Source organism: Stenella coeruleoalba, assembly GCF_951394435.1.
Source record: "Stenella coeruleoalba genome assembly, chromosome: 3".
In the NCBI taxonomy this organism is placed as follows: domain Eukaryota; kingdom Metazoa; phylum Chordata; class Mammalia; order Artiodactyla; family Delphinidae; genus Stenella; species Stenella coeruleoalba.
Window position 1 is genome coordinate 32663276 of NC_137148.1, and position 24456 is coordinate 32687731.

The 24456-nt window shown below is 37.3% G+C and overlaps 1 protein-coding gene and 1 pseudogene across 2 annotated transcripts in view; one reads left to right on the forward strand and one right to left on the reverse strand.

Moving 5' to 3' along the window:
* LOC307183458 (uncharacterized protein) overlaps positions 1 to 24456 on the reverse strand; it is a 921334-nt gene that overhangs the window by 124444 nt on the left and 772434 nt on the right. The gene's annotated exons all lie outside the window — the stretch shown is intronic.
* LOC307184832 (putative inactive 1-aminocyclopropane-1-carboxylate synthase-like protein 2) lies at positions 19787 to 22483 on the forward strand (annotated as a pseudogene). Its single transcript has 2 exons — positions 19787 to 19924; positions 21388 to 22483. The product of its transcript is annotated as a putative inactive 1-aminocyclopropane-1-carboxylate synthase-like protein 2 (transcript).

The following is a 24456-nucleotide window of genomic DNA, read 5'->3' on the forward strand; positions in this document are numbered from 1 at the left end:
AAATCCACACAGGCTCAATAAATGGACTTCTGGAACACAACTTATTAACGCTGGGAATAGGCTAAGTGGGGGCAAAGCAGATAGGCTTTGGAAGAGAACATGTTGTGTCAATATTTGGGAGACCCTAGGGCCACTTTGCTACTCCAAATGCTGAAGTAAACATGGGGCCCATTCTTTTGGTCTAAGAATAATCCTGAATACTTTGACTGAATTTGGTGATGATTTTTTTTCTCTCTGAATTGATCTACTTAGCTGGTTGTTTTATTATTACAATGACTATTCACTCACAAGGAGAGTTTTCAAAGTAATAGAAACTTTGGAAAACTGACTTCATGAGGAAAAACTCAAATATTCAGTATATGATGCTATGAAGGAACTTAAATTTTTTATTTAATTTGATGCTATGTAGGTAGCTATATAGATAAAACAATGTTACTTCTTGTACCAAAAATGAGGACACAAAATAAGCTAAATATGAATATTCTTAAAGGGCAAAATAGAAAATAGTTTTTACTATCCTTCAAAATCTGAGAACTATATGAGTGTCAAATTTATAGGTTTTGTATTTATTTCCTAAGCTTGGAAAATGAGAATGTGAGATCAGTGGACTAAAAGCTAAGAATGAGACAAAATCCTGGTTATGAAAAACAGGAGTTTTAAATGGTGAATAGTTGAAGATTCTTCTTTTTAACTTTCAGGGAATAAATTTCCTCTTCCTCCTCCTTCTCAAATGTTGTATTTCACCAAGGGGGTGAGGAGATGAGGTTGGATTTTAAAAGTGAAGTGAGGTAATGTTTGGTATGAGACAGTGATGGTCTGAAACTTGGGAATCATGCATGCTGTTGATAAAGATTTTGAGCTGAGATAGAGGAGCACTGCCAGAAGATGACCCAACCCCAGAGACAGACTATCATAGCAGTAATGTGGTGAACTAATGGTAAGAATGCAGTTGAGAAATCCAGCCTGGATACTATATATGGTCAATATTTATTACATGTTTGTCCAATGAATGACAAGAGAGAATGACAAAGAGAATGACAAAGATCCTTTATATCAGGGATTCTTAATTGGGATTGCAAGAGGATGGGGCTATACCCACAGAGACAGAGTAAATCACAATCATAAATCATTTGGGGGATCATTTTTACACTATGTACTGTACTTCAGAAATGTATATCTAGGGTTGTGTTTTGTATTTTCTGTCCTCCTTCTCCCCTACCCTGACATTAAAGCAGTAAGAAACCCATGTGTTTGGGGTGGGAAAAAGAAATCCTGACAACTAGTGTCCTATATGAAGATAGAATGTATATGAGAAGAATAGTTGCTGGAAGCAAACCAGAAAGAAAAAATACCCTTTTTTAAATATAAAACTTTGGTCACTCTGGTATCTCTGTAAAATACTTAGTTTCTATACATGTACCCACACCTCTATTTCTTTCTTTCTTTTTTAAGTGTATTACCCAGGTAACAGTTGGATTCTCCTGGCCTTGGGAGCATCCTATGAACCTTGACAAGATTTTTACTAGTTCTCAGAGTTTATTCTATCTTGATGCTGTTTGGATCTGTGCACTGGCACAATTTGGAGTGGATAATATTTTTTGTCAAAATTCTGCTTCTACATGATAAAGTATTCTTAATGCTAATAATGAACTTAAATAATACTAGTGGCCAGAAAAGATAGTGGAAGTTCTCAGGTATTGCACTGTATATATATACATATATATTTTTTTTCTTACATATATACAATTATGACCATAAAAACATGAAAAATAGAATAAATACAACAGTACTGAAAGAAAAACTTATGGGCTAATATTTTTAAATTTCATTGATTCATTTTTGAAACAAAGACATAAGGACTTATAACTACATATTAGTCTGTCACAATAATAAATAACATTACTGTGTCTGTTTTTAATCTCTAACTTCTGAAAAATTGAAGTGACTTCATAGAAATTATTTTTCTTTGTGTATTTATGTTCAATAGAAAGCATAGTCAGATTTTCTCATACTTAATGAAAGAACAATTTTTACTAATTTTAGCTTCAAAATTTTTCTTCCACATGCAGTAATAATTATATAAATAATCATGAAGCTAGCTCAAAGAGTTCCCATACACGAGCACCCATTTCCCCCTATTAACAAGCTACATTAGAATGGTACATTTGTTACAATTAATAAACTGATATTTAAGCATTATTATTAACTAAAGCACGTACTTTATTTAAATTTCCTTAGATTTTTACCTAATGTCCTTTGTTTGCTAGTTAGGAAAAAATGTAAGCATAAGAATGTTAGGCAGAGATCCATAAAACCCCCCCATTTTACAATACATTCAAGAAGTTGCAAAACTGTCATGTCTGCCTAGATCAATTTTAGTTAGTGGCTTTCAAATGATAGATTCACCAAAAAAATCATAATTTCTGTATATGGTTTGAAGAAGTTTGAGATCTAATATTACATATTCCTGAATTTAAATAGTCAATTTGAGTTGATCAAGATGGCAGAGCAGGAAGACCCTGAGCTCACCTTCTCCTACAGATACACCAAAATTACAGCTATTTACAGAGAAACAAACTGTCTATGAGAATGACCTGAAGACTAGCAGAAAAGATTTTCCAGAACTAAAGAGAAAAAGAAAGAGCCACAACAAGATAGGTAGAAGGGGTGGAGATGCACTCTAGTCAGGACCCACACACCCTGGTCAGTGACCCATGAATGGAAAGGATATCACAACGACAAAGGTCCTCCCTGAGGAGTGAGGGGTCCAAACCCCACATCAGGCTCCCCAGCCCAAGGGTCCTGCCCAGGAAGAGGAACCTCCCAAAAGTCAGGCTATGAAAACTAGTGGTGCTTACATGAGGGCTATAGGAAACAGAGACTCCACTTTTTTTTTTTTTTTTGGCTTTAATCAGCAAAAATTTAATATTGCTCATAATTCCATGAATTGGCTGGGCAATTCTGGCCTTGGCTGGCTCAGTTGGGACTGGAAGGTCTAGAGGTCCTCTACATTCACATGTCCAGCAGTTGGCTCGATGACCATGCATCTCTCATCGTCCAGTGGGCTAGCCCGGCTCCTCCCCACAGTGGTGACTGCAGTGTTCCCAGCAACAAGAGGCAACAATCCCCAGTGCACAAGTGCTTTTCAAGCCTTTGCTTGCATCATGTTTGCCAACATCTAACATGCCAAAGCAACTTACATAGACTGGAGAAATGGACACCACTTCTTTTTTTTTTTTTTTTTTTTTGCTCATGAATGTAAAATTTTTTTTTACATTTTAAGTTATTATCAATTTACAAGGTGGAAACCCGTTGTTGTTTATGAGACCCCACACTTAAAGGGAGCATGCAAAAATCTCACATGCCCCGAGTCCCACAACAGAGGAGGCAGCAGGGACACCCCCTGGGGACTGATATACTGGTGGCAGCCATTTTGAGGAGCTTGGATTATTTTTTATTTCTTTCACTAGCCTGATTGCCTTGGTTAGGATATCCAATCTTCTTAGATTTAGTGCGATTGTTTTGTGGCCTGTCATGTGATCTATCCTGGAAAATGTTCCATGTACACTTGAAAAGAATATGTATTCTATGTTTGGATGGAACATTCTATACACAAAACTGTTAAGTCTATCTGGTCTAAGTTATCTTTAAAGCCAATGCATCCTTTTTGATTTTCTGTCTGGATGATCTGTCCACTGATGTAAGTGAGGTGGTAGAGTTTACTACTATTATTGTATTACTATCAATTTCTTCCTTTCTGTCTGCTAATATTTGCCCTATGTATTTAGGTGCTACTATGTTGAGTGCATATGTATTTGCAAGTGTTCTATCTTCTTGTTGGATTGGTCCCTTTATCATTATGTGACGCTCTTCTTTGTCTCTTATTACAGTCTTTGTTTTAAAGTGTAATTTATAGGTATGCTACCCAAGCATTCTTTTTGTTTCCACTTGCATAGAATATCTTTTTCCTTCCCCTCACTTTCCATCTATGTGTGTCTTTAGATCTAAAATAAGTCTGTTGTAGCCAGCATATATTTGGGTCTTGTTTTTTATCCATTCAGCCACTCTTTGCCTTTTAATTGAAGCACTCAATCAAAATTAACATATGGAGATCTGTTGCATTTTTATACACTAATAATTAACCATTAGAAAAAGAAATCATGAAAACAATTCCCTATACAATTGCATAAAAAACATAAAATACCTGGGAATAAATCTATCCAAAGAGGTAAAAGAATTATACTTGAAAAACTATTAAGACATTGGTGAAAGAAATTGAAGATGACACAAACAAATGGAAAGTTATACCTTGCTCAAGGATGAGAAGAATTAATATTGCTAAAATGACCATACTACACAAGACAATCTACAGATTCAGTGCAATCCCTATCAAAATACAAATGGCATTTTTCACAAAACTTGAACAAGTAATCCTAAAATTTGTATGGAATCACAAAAGACCCTGAAGAGCAAGCAATCTTGAGAAGAAAGAAGAAAGCCAAAGGTATCATGTTCACTGACTTCAAACCATAATACAAAGCACAGTAATCAAAACAGTATGGTACTGGCACAAAAACAGATACATAGGTCAATGGAAGAGAATAGAGAGCCCAGAAACAAACCCATTCTTATATGCCCACTAGTCTATGACAAAGGAAGTAGGAATATACAATGGATGAAAAGACAGCCTTTTCAATAAATAGGGCTGAGAAAAATGGACAGCTACATGCAAAAGAATGACACTGGACCACTTTCTCACACCATATACAAAACTAAACTTGAAATGTATTAAAGACTTAAATGTAAGAGGTGAAACTAAAAATTCTAGAAGAAAACATAGGCAATACACTCTTTGGCATTGGTTTTAGCAATATTTTTTTTGACCTGTCTCCTCTGGCAAGGGAAATAAAAACAAAGTTAAACAAATAAGACAGCATCAAACTAAAAAACTTTTGCACAGCAAAGGAAACTATCAACAAAATGAAAAAGTCAGCCTACTGAATTTGCAAATGACATATCTGACAAGGAGTTAATAACCAAAATGTACGAAGAACTCATACAACTTAATACCAACAAAACAATAGGATTAAAAAAGGGCAGAGGACCTGAATAGACATTTTCCCAAAAATGTGCAGATGGCCAACTGACTCATGAAAAGATGCTCAACATCACTAATCAACAGGGAAATTCAGATCAAAACCACAATGAAATATCACCTCACAGCTGTCAGGATGGCTATTATAAAAAGTAAAATAAAATAAAATAAAAATAACAAGTGTTTGCATGGATGTGGAGAAAAGGGAACACTTGTGCACTGTCGATGGAATTGTAAATTGGTGTAGCTACTAATGAAGATGGTATGGAGGTTCCTCAAAAAATTAAAAATAGAAGTACCACATAGTCCATCAATTTCCTTTCTGGGAAGGAAAGAAAACCAGAAGCAAAAAAGTCTCACTAATTAGAAAAGATATATGCACCCCTATGTTTATTGCAGCATTATTTACAATAGCCAAGTTATGAAAGCAACATGTGTCTACTGACACATGGATAAAGAAGAATGTGATATATATAGTGAACTATTACTCAGCCATTAAATATGCCATTTACAATAACATGGATGGCTCTAGAGGGCATTATGCTAAGTGAAATAAGTCAGACAAAAGAAATACAAATACCATATTTTATCACTTACATATGGAATCCAAGACACAAAACAAATGAATAAACAAATAAATGGATAAACAAACCAGAATGAAAATAGACTCATAGACACCAAGAACAAACAGGTGGTTGCCAGAGGGGAGGAGGTGGGGGGATGGCAAAATAAGTGAAGGGAATTAAGCAGTACAAGCTTCTAGCCATAAAATAAGTAAGTCATGGGGATGTAATATACAACATTAGCCTTATGGTCAATAATACTGTAATACCTTTGTATGGGGTCAAATGGTTACTAGACTTACTGTGGTAATCATTTTGTAATGTATTTAAACGTTGAATCACTATGTTGTATGCCTGAATTTAACATAATATTGTACATCAACTATATTTCAATGGAAAAAAAAGAAATTTGAAATGAACAATGATACCACAGTGACTGTAAAATGAAAGAAACAGTTGACTTCTTGGTCTTGAAATGAATACATGACACCAAGTCTGCATATTTGGGGGTTGATGGTTTAATTGGAATTTCTTCAAATTAACTTCTATGTAGAAGACAATGCTTATTAAAAGATAAGTAATAAAAGTGTGCCCATTTTTAGCTTACTTATATGTTATTAAATTTCAACAGTAATAAGGGAAATTGTTTAGATTTAGAACTTAGAGCAAGAAAAAAACAAAATTTTTTCCAAGGAAGAGTACTGTATCACTCATGTTGTTTAGAATTGGTAGCCTAAACAGACAGACATTTAGTTCATTTTAGTAGTGCCTTTAAAGCTCCTACTGGCAATCCCCTTTCCCATCATTCACTGTGCCTCTCCCATTACCCACAGCTCTGCACTTGGTACCTCAATGGGTATGTCAGGGCTCATAGCACCTTAGATGCAAATCTCAGCTTCCTTCAGCTGTTTTCACAGGAAATCTGTTTACTCCAGTCCAAGAAAGCATTTTCCCTCCTCCTTTATTTTGGTATAATTGACAAATAAAATTGTGAGATATTTAAAGTGTACAGTGTGATAATTTGATATAAATATATATTGTAAAATTCATCCCATCTCGATTCATCCCATTGAGTTAATTAATACATCCATCACCTCACGTATTTATCTTTCTTTGTGTGTGTGAGAACATTTAAGTTCTACTCTCTTAGCAAATTTCAGTTATACCATAACAGTGTTATCAACTATAGTCATCACGTTTCACGTTAGATCCTCAGAACTTTTTCATCTTATAACAAAGTTTGTACTCTTTTATCAACCTCTCCCTATTTCCCCCACCCCTAGCCCCTGGCAGTCACTTTTCTAATCTCTGTTTATATGAGTTCACTTTTTTTTTTTAAGATTCCATATATAATTGATACTATGAGGGTATTTGTCTTTTTCTCTCTGGCTTGTTTCACTTATCATAATGCCCTTTGGGTTTATCCATGTCATTGCAAATAGTAGGATCTCCTTCTGTTTTAAGGCTGAATAATATTCCACTGTCAAATTTTAGAAGATGTACTGATGATGTGATGTGTAAAGGGCAGCCTCACAGAGTTCCATCTCCTGTTGGGGTCAAGGCTGACACTGCCCCACCCAACCATATTTTTCCTTCCTCTCAGAAACAACAAACAAATCCCTATCTCTCTTTATCGCTGCATGCCTGACAATGCCCCTTACCAACCCCCTTCCCCTCCACTTTCAAGATTATAGATTGTTTTAACAAATGTGTGTCCCTCCGTAAAAGAATTCTCATAGGGACTGCCAAGAGAATGGCATTTTACCTATTTTGTTACATAAATGACAGGTTATATGTAATTTTTTCAGAGAGTAGTTCATTTTTTTTTCCCAAAGGATTTTAGCTTTGAGAATGTATTGATAGTCATCACTGGTCAAGTTCATGATCTGTAGCTAGAAAAACATAAACACTAAGAAGCAAAATTGGTTTCTCCTTTCTAGAAAGACTGACTGCAAGCCTAATTCTACAGCTTGTCCCAGATGCTTAAAAACTATTGCATTTAAGTTTTGTCACTGATTAAGCCCCTTTATTAACATTTTGAGGAAATTAAAGGAAACGCAAGAATTCTTTTATATATTTTTTGCATATTTATAAGCAATTATTAATAAGTGCTTGCCTGTCTTTTCCTTTTAAACTGATTGCATAAATTTCATGTGAAACTTTCTCTCCTGGTTACCATTTTCTAAAACTTTAATCATACCTCTTGCTCTTTTCCTAACTTTTCTGCATTTAACCTTCTCTGCACTTATTTGATTAGTTGTGATTAAATAGTAAAACTATACACAAATAATTTGGATATTTTTACTGATTATAACATTTAATAAATATATTTTGATTTTAATTATATTTAATCCACATGAATTAGTGGATTCTAATTTCATATAAGTACTTAAGTGTCTTCCATGCTCACATTTTGGTTATTTCCTTTACACAACCCATTTCCTGCTTTTACTGGAAGTTGAGCAGGGTTTTTCTATTTTTGTTTTTAATTTTACTGTTCCCCAAGGCTTTCTTCATTGTGTTTTTCTTGGGTAGGCAACATCTTGCCATGGAATATTTGAGCAATCACTAAAGTATACCCACACGCCACTTATTAAATGAGTTGTTTTTTTTAAAATGAAGTATTTGGTTAATAGGTAACAAAGACAATTTCCAATACATCACTCCACAGCCCAGTATCTAGAATTTTCCTAGTGAAATATAATTCTAGAAATGATCTCCTTTCATATTTGTTATTTAACTTATCACATTATGGATCTCAAGAGTTGGTGGTAATAGCCAATGAAATACTACGCTTAAGAAAGAAGGTAAATAATGTTATTTGAACGCATTCATTAGTTCTGTGCTTTACATAAAATATTTTATTCTATTCTCTCAACTCTCATAATATAATTAATTCCAAAATTTAGAGATGAGGAATTTAGGATTTATAGATGTTCAAAATCTTGACCAAGGTCATATTAGTAAGTGGTAATGCTCCTCTCCCCTACTGCTTAAGTTTTTTCATGATTTTTGCAGAGCCCGTGAATTTTAAGACTAAATTGTTTTATTTTCCTGGTGTACTTAGGCCTACATTTTTTAGAAGAATGATGTATCAAAAATAGTATCAAAAGGATTTTCAAATGAAATCAGCTCTACAGAAAGTCTTCCTGTTCCTTTCCCTTATTCACTCCTGTGATTGTGATGAGTGCAACAATGTGTTCTATTCCATATGCTCTTCTTGCAACTAAATTTTGACACTTTTCCCACCAAGGAAAGGGATCTGTGTTCTTTCCACTTAAATCCGGTTGTCAGTGGTAGTGACACTTTGTGACTTCCAATGCTAAATCATAAAAGGTGACTTTTTTATTTTTTGCCTTGTTCACTTGGGCCCCTCACTCAACTCAGTCACCATAGTGTAAGGAAGCCCAAGAAGCTCGTAGAGAGGTACACATGGAGAGCCTCCAAGGCTCCAGTCATCAGCCACGTATGACTAAACTCCCAACAAACAGCCAGCACCAACTTGCCAGTCATGTGAGTGAGTCACCTTGGAAGTGATCCCATAGTCCTCAGCTGAGCTGATGCCACGTGGAGTAGAGATGAGCCTTCCACACAGATCACAGTCCAAATTGAAGGTATGAAAGCTCAATAAACTATTGCTGTTGTTTTAAGCCACTAAGTTTTGTGGTGATTTGTAATTCAACCACAAATAATTATTGAAAAGATACATGCACCCCCATATTCATAGTGGCACTGTTTACAATAGCCAAGATAATGAAGTAACCTAAGTGTCCATCAACAGATGAATGGATAAAGAAGATGGGGTACATACATATAACGGAATATTACTCAGCCATAAAAAGAATGCAATAATGCCATTTGCAGCAACATGGATGGACCTAGAGATTATCATACTAAGTGAAGTAAGTCAAAGACAAATATATGATATCACTTATATGTGGAATCTAAAAACTAGTACAAATAAACTTATTTACAAAACAGAAACAGACTCATAGACATAGAAAAAAAACAACTTATTTTTACTAAAGGGGAAGGCAGAGAGGAGGGGAAAATTGGGAGTATGGGATTAACAAATGCACACTATCATATAAAATAGCTAAACAACAAGGATTTACTGTATAGACCAGGGAACTATCTTCAATGTCTTATAATAAACTATAATGGAAAAGAATAAAAAAAGAATATAGATATATACATATATGTATAACTGAACCACTTTGCTGTACACCTGGAACTAACACAATATTGTAAATCAACTGTACTTCAATTTAAAAAAAACAACGTAAACAAGTACCAAATATTCGTTTGGATTCATGGAAAACTTACTTTTAAAAATCATTTTCATTGCACTATATTTCTGAAAGTTTCCTATCCATTAGGTGAACTCAGAACTACTCTGATAAACATGACCCAAGCAAAACTGCCCAGCTCCAGGAAGACTTGCACAAACAGAAATCATTTCTGTTTTGTACTTTTATACTTATTCTGCTTTACTGTAAAGCCCTGTTTGTCTATTTTGACCAGAAAGTTCTAGGAAAAAGGAAATTAATTTATTTGACCTGGACTTGCTGCAGTGGTATGAATAGAGGAAGTAACCTTTGTACTAGTTAACAATTTAAAATAAATGTATTTGAACCTCAGACTGTTCTATTGCTACAAGTTATCTAACTTCTATTAATTCTATAATTGGATAAATATTTTATTTAAGTTAAGGATTTTTTTCCTTCTAAAAACCTGCTTCTTTCAGTCACAGCTTATCCCCCTTTAGTCCATTTTTTGTATTTTATTCACAGATTTTTTAAAATGTGATTTTTCTTAGAAATATAATTTTTCTTTCTCATTTTCCTTAGTCTTACCATGATAATTGGTCATAAACATCAAGGTCATGGTTTGCATTTATCCAGATTAGACATCCATTTGATAAGCTTGTAAGATCATCAATTATATTGTCTATTTGCATATTTTAACATGACATAAATAAACCATATTCTGCAATGTTGTTGAATATATGTACCAATAAATACATAACTCATATTAACTATTTGAAAGGGTAAGTGGACAGGAACTCAGGAAATTTGTATAGGTGGCCTCAATTGTTTCTGAGGGTCCATTTTCTAGGGACACTAAATCCGAGTGTCTAGTGTTGCAACTGCCCTAGCCTCGGTTGCCCTTCCCTTTCAAACAAAGCTTGAAACAGGGGCTTGTGTGTAGGTAATTCATTTAGGAAGAGACCCCAGGTAACAGGAATGGGGACTGAGGGAGTGTAACCTGGAAGGAGGGAAAGGAATGATTGGAGTAATTTATCAAACTGGTCATCACTGTAGCTACAGGGGCTCAATTCCAGCTTTTGATGAGCTGTTTAGAAGGTACATGCACCATTGTCCCGTCAGACTTCACTTCGGAAACACAAGTTCAAAGACAGAATAATTAAGAATTTCAAGAGAGTTACAACAGGGGACTAAACTCAGGTCCTTCTGAATGCAGGACCATGCATAACTGCAGTGGTTACATGCTCATGAAGCTGGCCCTGCTTGTGATCTTTGAGATGTGGCACTAAAAGGCTGGAGATGGTTGTCTCAAGGCAAAGCAGAGACTGAAGTGTGAACGCAGGAGCTGGGGGGCTGAGGGGATTGTGAGAACATGAGCTCACAAGCTTTAGGAATGCACGGAAGTCCAGGGAAGCATTTATATGTAAGCAGCTTAGAAATTGGCAATTCAATGCAAGATCATCTAAATCTAATTGAGACGAAGTCCCAGCCGGCATTTGGGATACACCTGTATTAGGACAGCTTTGGCTATATTACCTTTTGGAACAGCTTTAACACATTTGCAATTCATATAGAGTTTTTGATGATAAACTCTTTTTTTATGTTTATTTATTTCCTTATTAGTCAACCATCTTATACACATCAGTGTATACATGTCAATCCCAATCTCCCAATTCACCACAACACAACACCCACCCCCCCGCCGCTTTCCCACTTTGGTGTCCATACGTTTGTTCTCTACATCTGTGTCTCAATTTCTGCTCTGCAAACCGGTTCATCTGTACCATTTTCTTGGTTCCACACATAAGTGTTAATATACAATATTTGTTTTTCTCTTTCTGACTTACTTCACTCTGTATGACAGTCTCTACATTCATCCATGTCTCTACAAATGACCCAATTTCGTTCCTTTTTATGGCTGAGTAATATTCCATTGTATATATGTACCATATCTTCTATATCCATTCGTCTGTCAGTGGGCATTTAGGTTGCTTCCATGACCTGGCTATTGTAAAGAGTGCTACAATGAACATTGGGGTGCCTGCGTCTTTGTGAATTATGGTTTTCTCTTGGAATATGCCCAGTAGCGGGATTGCTGGATCATATGGTAATTCTATTTTGAGGGCTTTAAGGAACCTCCATACTGTTCTCCATAGTGGCTGTATCTATTTACATTCCCACCAACAGTGCAAGAGGGTTCCCATTTCTCCACACCCTCTCCAGCATTTGTTGTCTGTAGATTTTCCGATGATGCCCATTCTAACTGGTGTGAGGTGATACCTCGTTGTAGTTTTGATTTGGATTTCTCTAATAATTAGTGATGTTGAGCAGCTTTTCATATGCTTCTTGGCCATCTGTATGTCTTCTTTGGAGAAATGTCTATTTAGGTCTTCTGACCATTTTTGGATGGGGTTGTTTGTTTTTTTAATATTGAGCTGATGAGCTGTTTATATATTTCGAAGATTAATCCTTTGTCCGATGATTCATTTGTAAATATTTTCTCCCGTTCTGAGGGTTGTCTTTTCGTCTTGTTTATGGTTTCCTTTGCTGCGCAAAAGCTTTTAAGTTTCATTAGGTCTCATTTGTTTATTTTTGTTTTTATTTCCATTACTCTAGGAGGTGGATCAAAAAATATCTTACTGTGATTTATGTCAAACAATGTTCTTCCTATGTTCTCCTCTAAGAGTTTTATAGTGCCCAGTCTTACATTTAGGTCTCTAATCCATTTTGAGTTTATTTTTGTGTATGGTGTTAGGGAGTGTTCTAATTTCATTCTTTTACAGGTAACTGTCCAGTTTTCCCAGCATAACTTATTGAAAAGACTGTCTTTTCTCCAATGTATATCCTTGCCTCCTTTGTCATAGATTAGTTGACCATAGGTGCATGGGTTTATCTCTTGGCTTTCTATTCTGTTCCATTGATCTATATTTCTGTTTTTGAGCCAGTACCATGTTGTCTTAATGACTGTTTTGTAGTAGCTTTGCAGTATAGTCTGAAATCAGGGAGTCTGATTCCTACAGCTCCATTTTTTTTGCTCAAGACTGCTTTGGTTATTCAGGGTCTTTTGTGTATCCATACAAATTGTGAAATTTTTTGTTCTAGTTCTGTGAAAAATGCCAGTGGTAGTTTGATAGGGATTGCATTGAATCTGTAGATTGCTTTGGGTACTATAGTCATTTTCACAATATTGATTCTTCCAATCCAAGAACATGGTATATCTCTCCATCTACTGGTATCATTTTTAATTTATTTCATCAGCGTCTTATAGTTTTCTGCATACAGGTCTTTTGTCTCCCTAGGTAGGTTTATTCCTAGGTATTTTATTCATTTTGTTGCAATGGTAAATGGGAGTGTCTCCTTAATTTCTCTTTTAGATTTTTCATCGTTAACGTATAGGAATGCAAGAGATTTCTGTGCATTAATTTAGTATCCTGCAACTTTACCAAATTCATTGATTAGTTCTAGTAGTTTTCTGGTGGCATCTTTAGGATTCTCTATGTACAGTATCATGTCACCTGCAAAGAGTGGCAGTTTTACTTCTTTTCCAATTTGTATTCCATTTATTTCTTTTTCTTATCTGATGGCCATGGCTAGGACTTCCAAAACTATGTTGAATAATAGTGGTGAGAGTGGATATCCTTGTCTTGTTCCTGATCTTAGAGGAAATGCTTTCAGTTTTTCACCATTGAGAATGATGTTTGCTGTGGGTTTGCCATATATGGCCTTTATTATATTGAAGTAGGTTCCCTCTATGCCCACTTTCTGGAGAGTATTTATCATAAATTGGTGTTGAATTTTGTCAAAAGCTTTTTCTGCATCTATTGAGATGATCATATGGTTTTTATTCTTCAATTTGTTAATATGGTGTATCACATTGTTTGATTTGTGTATATTGAAGAATCCTTGCATCCCTGGGCTAAATGCCACTTGATCATGGTGTATGATCCTTTTAATGTGCTGTTGGATTCTGTTCGCTAGCATTTTGTTGAGGATTTCTGCATCTATATTTATGAGTGATATTGGTCTCTAGTTTTCTTTTTTTGTCATATCTTTGTCTGGTTTTGGTATCAGGGTGATGGTGGTCTCATAGAATGTGTTTGGGAGTTTTATTTCCTCTGAAATTTTTTGCAAGAGTTTGAGAAGTATGGGTGTTAGCTCTTCTCTAAATGTTTGATAGAATTTGCCTGTGAAGCCATCTGGTCCTGGATTTTTGCTTGCTGGAAGATTTTTTTTTTTTTTTTTTTGTGGTACATGGGCCTCTCACTGTTGTGGCCCCTCCCGTTGCGGAGCACAGGCTCCAGGTGTGCAGGCCCAGTGGCCATGGCTCATGGGCCCAGCCGCTCCGTGGCATGTGGGATCTTCCCAGAGTGGGTCATGAACCCATGTCCCCTGCGTCAGCAGGTGGACTCTCAACCACTGCACCACCAGGGAAGCCCTGTTGGAAGATTTTTAATCACAGTTTCAATATCATTACTTGTGAATGGCCAGTTCATATTTTCTATTTCTTCCTGGTTCAGTCTTGGAAGGTTATACCTTTCTAAGAATTTGTCCATTTCTTCCAGGTTGGCCTTTTTATTGGCATTGAGTTGCTTGTAATAGTCTCTTTGGATCCTTTGTATTTCTGCGGTGTCTGTTGTAACTTCTCCTTTGTCATTTCTAATTTTATTGATTTGAGTCCTCTCCCTCTTTTTCTTGATGAGTCTGGCTAATGGTTAATCAATTTTGTTTATCTTCTCAAAGAACCAGCTTTTAGTTTTATTGATCTTTGCTATTGTTTTCTTTGTTTCTATTTCATTTATTTCTGCCCTGATCTTTATGATTGCTTTCCTTCTGCTAACTTTGGGTTTCATTTGTTCTTCTTTCTCTAGTTCCTTTAGGTGTAAGGTTAGATTATTTATTTGAGATTTTTCTTGTTTCTTGAGGTAGGCTTGTATAGCTATAAACTTCCCTCTTAGAACTGCTTTTGCTGCATCCCATACGTTTTGGATCATCGTGTTCTCATTGTCATTTGTCTCTAGGTATTTTTTGATTTCCTCTTTGATTTCTTCAGTGATCTCTTGGTTATTTAGTAACGTATTGTTTAACCTCCATGTGTTCATGTTTTTTACATTTCTTTCACTGTAATTGATTTCTAATCTCATAGCATTGTGGTCTGAAAAGATGCTTGATATGATTTCAATTTTCTTAAATTTACTGAGGCTTGATTTGTGACCCAAGATGTGATCTATCCTGGAGAATGTTCTGTGCGCACTTGAGAAGAAAGTGTAATCTGCTGTTTTTGGATGGAATGTCCTATAAATACCAATCAAATCTCTCTGGTCTATTGTGTCATTTAAAGCTTGTGTTTCCTTATTAATTTTCTCTTTGGATGATCCATCCATTGGTGTAATTGAGGTGTTAAAGTCCCCCAGTATTATTGTGCTACTGTTGATTTCCTCTTTTAGAGCTGTTAGCAGTTGCCTTATGTATTGAGGTGCTCTTAAGTTGGATGCATATATATTTATAATTGTTATATCATCTTGTTGGATTGATCCCTTGATCATTACGTAGTGTGCTTCCTTGTCTCTTGTAACATTCTTCATTTTAAAGTCTATTTTATCTGATATGAATATTGCTACTCCAGGTTTCTTTTGTTTTCCATTTGCATGGAATATCTTTTTCCATCCCCTTACTTTCAGTCTGTATGTGTCCCTAGGTCTGAAGTGGGTCCCTTGGAGAAAGCATATATATGGGTCTTGTTTTTGTATCCATTCAGCAAGCCTGTGTCTTTTGGTTGGAGCATTTAGTCCATTCATGTTTAAGGTAATTATTGTTATATGTGTTCCTATTACCATTTTCTGAATTGTTTTGCATTAGTTTTTGTAGGTCCTTTTCTCCTCTTGTGTTTCCCAGTTAGAAAAGTTCCTTTAGCATTTGTTGTAGAGCTGGTTTGGTGGTGCTGAATTCTCTTAGCTTTTGCTTGTCTGTAAAGCTTTTGATTTTTCCTTCGAATCTGAATGAGATCCTTGCTGGGTAGAGTAATCTTGGTTGTAGGTTCTTCCCTTTCATCACTTTAAGTATATCATGACACTGTCTTCTTGCTTGTAGAGTTTCTGCTGAGAAATCAGCTGTTAACCATTATGGGAGTTCTCTTGTATATTATTTGTTGTTTTTCCCTTGCTGCTTTCAATAATTTTTCTTTGTCTTTAATTTTTACCAGCTTGATTACTATGTGTCTCCGTGTGTTTCTCCTTGAGTTTATCCTGTATGGACTCTCTATGCTTCCTGGACTTGGGTGGCTACTTCCTTTCCCATGTTAGGGAAGTTTTCGACTATAATCTCTTCTTGGGTCCTTTCTCTCTCTCTTCTCTTTCTGGGACCCCTATAACGTGAATGTTGTTGTGTTTAATGTTGTTCCAGAGGTCTCTTAGGCTGTCTTCATTTCTTTTCATTCTTTTTTCTTTATTCTGTTCCACAGCAGTGAATTGCACCATTCTGTCTTCCAGGTCACTTATCCATTCTTCTGCCTCAGTTATTTTGCTATTGATTCCTTCTAGTGTAGTTTTCCTTTCAGTTATTGTATTGTTCATCTCTGTTTTTTTATTCTTTACTTCTTCTAGGTCTTTGTTAAACATTTCTTGCATCTTCTCGATCTTTGCCTCCATCCTTTTTCGGAGGTCCTGGATCATCTTCACTATCATTATTCTGAATTCTTTTTCTGGAAGATTGCCTCTCTCCATTTCATTTAGTTGTTTTTCTGGGGTTTTATCTTGTTCCTTCATCTGGTACATTGCCCTCTGCCTTTTTATCTTGTCTATCATTCTGTGAATGTGGTTTTCATTCCACAGGCTGCAGGGTTGTAGTTCTTTTTGCTTCTGCTCTCCACCCTCTGGTGGATGAGGCTGTCTAAGAGGCTTGTGGAAGTTTTCTGATGGGAGGCACTAGTGGTGGGTAGAGCTGGCTGTTGCTCTCTGATGAGAAACTCTTGAGTCTTTGTCACATTTTCTATTCATCTTCTCTCTTCATCTTTTATTAGTATTGTCTTAGTCAGATCAGGCTGCCATAACAAAGTACCATAGTCTAGTGGCTTTAAATAACAGAAATTTAATTCTCACAGTTCTAGAGGCTGAGAAGTGTAAGATCAAGGTGTCAGCTGATTTGGTTCCTGGTGAGAACTCTCTTCCTGATTTACAGATGGCCACCTTCTTGGTATATCGCCATATGGCCTTTCCTCCATGCATACTAGTGTGAAGAGAGAGATAGAGAGATAGAGATAGAGAGAGAGGCACTCTTTTCCTCTTTTTATAAGGCCTCTAATCCCATTCTATTAAGATCTCACTCTTATAAACTCATTTTAACCATAATTACCTCCTAAAAGCCCTATCTCCAAATACAATCATAAAAGTGGGGGGGCATGAGTAGGGCTTCAATATATAATTTTTTTTTTTTGGCAGGGGATGCAATTCAGTCTATAGCAAGTATAAACTTTAAAATCCTAAGTGATAGATTTCATATTTATCAATATTCAATCTGATATAGTTTTATTTTGCCCATCTTTCTAACTGTCTGTAATACTTTGAGCTTTTATTCTGTGGAGTAGATACTTATATCGGTGTATTGCCATCTCATGGCCCTATACTTTTGGGAAACTCTTCACATGGAAAACTGGATGGGCTCCACCCCTCCCCCAAATATATCAAAATGCTAATGAGAATAAAGGTTTCTTGCATTTCTCAAGATTTACCTCATTGTAAGGCAGTTTGGGCTGTAATAGTAATATTTTTCTGTATCAGAAGAAGTGTCTATACACCAGAAAAGCTGGTTCTGCTTTCATCTGTTCTAAGGAGTTGACACTGGGAATTTGGCTTTCACTTCTGGATGCTACACTTAGGAGGGACACTGGGATGCCCAGCAGGGGTGGTGAATGTCTACAAGAGCATGGTCTAAGAGGAACAGTTGAAATTCTTGGTAGAAAAGAAAATGGGGGCACATGTGTCTGATTTTAAATGTTTAAAGGCTTATCATATGAAAGAGGGATTAGGGTCCTCCTGAGTGCCCTCATAAAACAGAGCTAGTATTAATGGATAGATGTGAGAAGAAGGCAAATTAGTTTATGAGGAAAAACCTTTAAACAGCCAGAGCTGTGCAAAAAATGGTGGCGATGGGAGGTTCTCTGAATCATGACATAGGAAGCTTTTCTTTATTGACAGTATTGAAGCAGGGGAAGAGTATTTTATACCAGCGTCATTGTCCAAGACTGAATTTGTCCTAGGGCAGTGGAATTGTATGTAAATAGTAGGGAATGGTTCTTAAATTGTGCAGCACCACTTGGTGCTCTGAGAAGGCTGATTTTCTGTTATTAAGTGCTGTGTCAAAGAATGCATAGTGTCTGTATTAATTTCCTAGGTATACCATAACAAAGTACTTAAAACTAGGTGGTATCAAACAACAGAAATTTGTTGTCTCAAAGTTCTACAGGCTAGAAATTTGAAATCCAGGTGTTGGCAGGGCCAGACTCCCTCTGAAATTTATAGGGGAGAATATTTCCTTTGCTTTTCCTAGCTTCTGAGGATTGCCATCAACTCTTGGCATTCTTTGGTTTGCAGCTTTGTCACTCCAATCTTTGCCTCTGTTGTCACATGGCATTTCTCTTCTCATAAAGATACCAGTAATGTTCGATTAGGGCTCACTCTAATGATTTCAACTTAACAACATCTACTAACACCCTGTTTCTAAATAAGGTCACATTGACAGGTACCAGGGATTACGACTTCAACATATCCTTTTGGAGGACACAATTTAACCATTAATGGCATCTCCAGGAGGCAGATATACTGTGCTTTCATACTGGCTCTGTCCTTGCCATGCTCAATTACCTAAGCAAGTCAGTTTACCTCTTGGCACTTCAGTTATGCTTCTGTAAAATGAGAGCAGTAACTTTCTCTGGCCAGACATAGATAAAGGACATGTGGACACAGTGGGGAAAAGGGAGGGTGGGACGAATTGGGAGAGTAGCATTGACATATATACACTACCATGTGTAAAACAGATAGCTAGTGGGAAGCTGCTGCATAGCACAGGGAGCTCAGCTCAGTGCTCTGTGATGACCTAGAGGAATGGGATGGAGCTGGTGGGAGGGAGGCTCAAGAAGGAGGGGATATATATATATATATATATATATATATATATATATATATATATCTCTTGTGTGTGTATATATATATATATATGTATATATATATGTAGTTGATTTACTTTGTTGTACAGCAGAAACTAATACAACATTGTAAAGCAATTATATTCCAATAAAAAATAAATGAATAAATACTATAATAAAAAAATAACTTTCTTTGGCCAACTGACAATGTCTGATGTGACTACGTAAAGTGTTCACACATGGTCATGTGATCTCAGAAGCCCTCATATATAGATATGTTTATTGCAACCCTCTCAATATAGGTGCATCTCCAAATGATAACCTTTTCTCATTTGAACATAATTAAAGCATGAAATGCTTAATCTCTAACAGGTATAAAAATTCTCATAGACACTAACTACAAAAGGCCAAAAGGCAGGGTCTGCAATAAGAACATGAGAAACAGCACAGCTTTATTTCATTTTGGAAGAGTCTGAGAGAATGAACTAACTTAATCAACACAATCTACCCAGTCCACATGAGGAAGAGGAAAACACAAGAGATCTGTTTTAGGATTTATTCTAAGATTTATGATCTAATTTTTCACCATGACAGTCACTTTGTTCCCACAACATCCTATTCAAAGACTTTCTGGTGACCTAAATCTGTCATTTTCTTTTAAAAGCCCCTGTTTTCCATCCTGTCCTTGATTTCCAGCTGTTCTTTGTGCTCATTGTTAATTACCATGAGTGATAATTTGGGGAGGCATGCAACATGTTTGCAAGCAAAGGGAATGAATGGTCTGGCATTTGAGGAAGGACTAAAAGAAACATTTCAGTCTGGAACCAGGCAAGCTGGAAGAATATGTTCTCAACAGCTTAAAGTAATGGATATGGACTGAAAATGGCAAAAACAATCTTGAAAAAGAAGAACAAAGTTAAAGGACTCATACTTCCTGGTTTGAAAACTTATTACAAAGCTACAGTAATCAAGACAGTGTGGTAGTGGCATAAGGATAGACATATAGATCAATGGAATAGGATTGAGAGTCCAGAAGTAAACTCTTACATTCATGACGAATTTATTTCCAACAAATGTGCTAAGATAATTCAATGGAAGAAATAATTATCCTTTTAACAAATGGTACTGGGAAAATGGAATATCCACATGTAAAAGAGTGAAATTGGACATCTACCTCACACCATACACAAAAATGAACTCAAATGGATCATAGACTTAAATGTAAGAACTACATCTAGAAAACTCCTGGAAGAAAACATGAGAGTAAACCTTAGTGACCTTAATTTAGGCAATGGTTTCTTTGATATCATACCAAAAGCAAAGAAATAGCAGAAAAAAAATAGCTAAATTGGACTTCATCCAAATTAAAACTTTCTGTGCTGTAAATGATACAATCAAGAAAATAAAAAGATAACCCACAAAATGGGAGAAGATATTTGCAAATCATATGTCTGATAAGAGATTTGTATCCAGAATATATAAAGAACCCTGACAACCCAATACTATAAGGACAAATAGCTCAATTAAAAAGTAGGAAAAGAATATTGAATATACCTTTATCCTAAGAAAATATACAAATGGCCAATGTGCACATGAAAAGGTGCTCAACATCATTAGTCTGTAGGGAAATACCAGGCAAAACTACAATGAAATACCTATAACTTCAAACTAACTAGGATGATTATAATAAAAAAAGGTGGATAAGCAAGCTTAGTGAGAGGAGAGTGTTGGAGAGGTCTCTGAGCCCTGACGTTCCAGGATGATTTCATCAGGCATAAGGATCTTAGACCACAGAAAGATGAATGGAAACAGAGGCAAAAGTTTCAGCCAGCCTGCGGAGGCCAGTGCAAATACCCAGAGTATGAATCACTGATCAGACACTCTCCACGTGCCTTGTGGCCTGATGAGGGGCCAGGGCCTCAGAAACCAGAATATTCTTAGCCAGTTGATGGAGATGATGGTGCATTTGCTGTAGATCACTGAAGAACATATCATGCAGCTGATGACCAAGCACATGCAGCAGGACCTGGTGCTGGAAGAGCAGAGGCATAATCAGGCCAGCCAGGAGCAGGAAGCCCTCCTGGACCACTTAATATGCCAACTGGTCTACCTCCTGTAGTCTGGGGCCATGGGTGGCCTGGGACTCCAACTGCTTTGCCCTTCCCAGGACTCTAGGGGTGAAGTCAGAGGTGGGCAGTGGGCCCATCATCCAGGCAGCCTGACCAGCTAGTTCCTCAATGGAGTGATTTTGAAGCTGCATTTGCCAGCCATGACCTATTCAACTGTGGGATTGACATCTCTGCCTTGTACCATTCCAGCTTCTAGGGCTACAAGAACTGCCATGGAGACAAATACCATGAGGACAAGAACACTTTGGGTTTCATTAATCTTGGTACCAGTGAGAATAAGCTGTGCTTTGATCTGATTACTGAAATTTTGAATCACAGTGACATGAACTGCATTGAGGAGATCCTGCTGCAATATCCTGATTAGAGAGGGCAACCATCCCTGGGAAGAAGTGGGCTCGTTCCTGACCTACTACTGCAAGACACCTGCCCACCTGGATCCAGAAAACTTGGTTGTTCTAAATGGCTGCCACTCTGTCTTCTCCGTGCTGACCATGGTTCTGTGCGATTCAGGTGAGGCCTTTCTGAGCCCTCACCACCTTCTATGGTGGCTTCCTCTTCAGCTCCCACCGGTATGTGAAAGTTGAGCTGATGCTTGTCCACCCAGACAGTGAGATCACCAGTGTGAACATCCATCCTTTCCAGCTCAAGTGTAGAAGGTGGAGCAAGCCCCACTTGAGGCTATGCTTAAGGGCAGTAAGGTCAGAGACCTTGTGTTAATTAACCCTCAGAATCCTCTGGGTGACCTCTACTCCTGGGACTCACTGAAGGAATACCTAGAACTTGCCAAGTGGTGCAACCTATGTGTCATTATAGATGAGATTTACATGCTATCTGTGTTGGATGAATACATGATATTTCACAGTGTTCTGGGCATGGAAAGTTTGCCTGGTTTCAACAGGGCCCATGTGATCTGAAGCACCAGTAAGGATTTTATCATTTCTGGCTTCTACTTTGGCACTCTGTATACCCACAACAAGGAGGTGGGCTCTGCTGTGAGCTCCTCTGGCTGCCTCTGCAGTGTTTCTGGCATCACCCAGCACAAACTGTGTTGGCTACTCCAGGACAGAGAACAGATTGACAAAGTGTATCCACCTGCTAACCCTCACAGGTACATCATTAACAAGTTGAAGGCATTGAAGATCCCCTTTCTCAATTGTGGCTCTGGCCCCTATATCTGGGTCAACTTGGAAAACTTCCTGGACCTGTGTGCATTGGAGGAAGAGCTGTTCCTCCATTGCTGCTTCCTGAACAATAAGCTGATATTGTCCCGTGGTGAGACCTACAAGTATTAGAAGCCTGAAATTTTCCACCTAATCATGGTGGATAAGCTCATCTGGCTAAAACACACTTCCCACATCAGTTCTATCAGGTGCTAGTGGAGCAGAAGCAGGATTTGATAGCGAAGCAGCTGGAGGATGCACAGAGGGAGTGAGCGCTCTGCCCTCCAGGCAGTCACTCCAGCCAGTCACAACGCTCAGGGATCCCTGCTATCAGCCTCTGGTCTAGAAGGCTGGGGCACTGAACTGGTGCTGTGACTGAGGAAACAATGGGCTCCTCCAGAAATGGGCTCATGTGACGCAGTCATCAACCTCCTTCAGCTGAGCATGTGTAATTTTTGGAAGCTTTGCATCTTTTTAGTCTCTGCTAGCCGTTGTGTGTGCAAAACATTTTTATGGGGTTGGGGTCGGAAAGCCTACAGGAATAAAGGGAACTCCCTGGGGCCCTATTTAGATGGGTGTATTTTTGTATTTGATGTCCTCTAAATTCTATATTCTCTTAAATTCCGGGCCTGCTCTATGTCTTGTTGATATTTTTCATAATCACCTTTGGGAGCTAGATGATTTTTTTGTCCTTCAAAAATTCTAAAGCAGGTTGAATGTGAAGAATAATGTCAGAGGTAGGCCAGAAAGGAAGGGAAAAAATGATCTCTAACTGAAGGAGCACATTCCAGGCGTTGGAGGCACTGTCCCATAGGATCCTGACAAGATCACACCATCCTTACCCATGAACGACTGAATGGCAGGGTGGGGATAGAATTCCAGAAGTTCCTGCTTCCAAACATCAGTTCTTTCCATTCTTGCCTTTTCAAAAGACTTCAAATGAATCTCTGTGGCAAGCCTGGGGTTTTCCTTTTCTATCTCTAGTGTTTTCAACTGTTCTAATCACACTGCTTGTGAGTTTCTCTGCAAAGCTTTTGCATATCTGAGCTTCAGGCCGAGCACTGATGCTGTGAGATGGGTGAGGCAGGGACCACCATCATTTTATAGATGATGAAAGGGCTTTTAGCACCAACTGGTGGCTTTGGTCAATCACTTCGGTTTGTGGCCATCTTCCCTCTCTTGAGTCTAGGTTTGGTGGTTCTTGTTCTTCAGTGACAATTTTCCTTTAAAAACATCAACAAAAAGCAGCATAACAACAAATCCCAATTCTTGAAGGGTTTTTTTTTTTTTAATACCAGAGAGTGTTCTTTAGAAATCAACTACAGCTAATAAAAACATAAAGGGAATTCATTGGAAAGATGAAGGAGCTATTGTGACCAGAGATGCTCTTGGGATCTCTGTTAACAGCAGCTAATAGTCTCATCAGGGAACTGTCCCTGGGATGGAAGCGTGGTGCCTTCCATGTAAGGGATAGGCTGTTTCTGTCTTCTGATCCACAGATTCAAGTAAGAGAGTGGAAAAAAAGAACATTTTCACATCTACACGCATCTCTCTCCATTATTTAGGTCTTTAATTTCTCTCAGCAACGTTTTTCTAGATTTCAGTGTAAAAATCTTACATACACTTTGTTAAATTTATCACTATATTATGCTTTTCATGTTATTTTAAAAGTATTGTTTATTAATTGATTTTCTAATTATTTGTTGCTAGTATATTGAAATAACTGATGTTAGTATATTGTATCTTGTATCTATCAAGAAAGTTGAAGGCTCTAAGGTTTTACCCACTTGCAAACTAACAGGTTTCACGAATGCTGACAGAAGGCATGAGAAGCCTGGGTCAGAGACAAATGACAACTTATTACTGACAGTAATAGCAGTAATCAGAGTATGACTTTTGCTTTGGTAGCCCAAGCCCTGCTTTCTACAGGGCAAAATGTGGAGGACCAAGTGATGCCTGCATAGGCAGTGGAGTGTGTTGCAGGAGAAGAGACCCACACGTAGGGAACCTGCTTCATTTATAATCAGCAGTAAGCCTGCCTGAACTTTAGCTCTGAGAGAGCCATTATTTTTCCTATGCTGAATAATCATAGTCATAATTTTAGT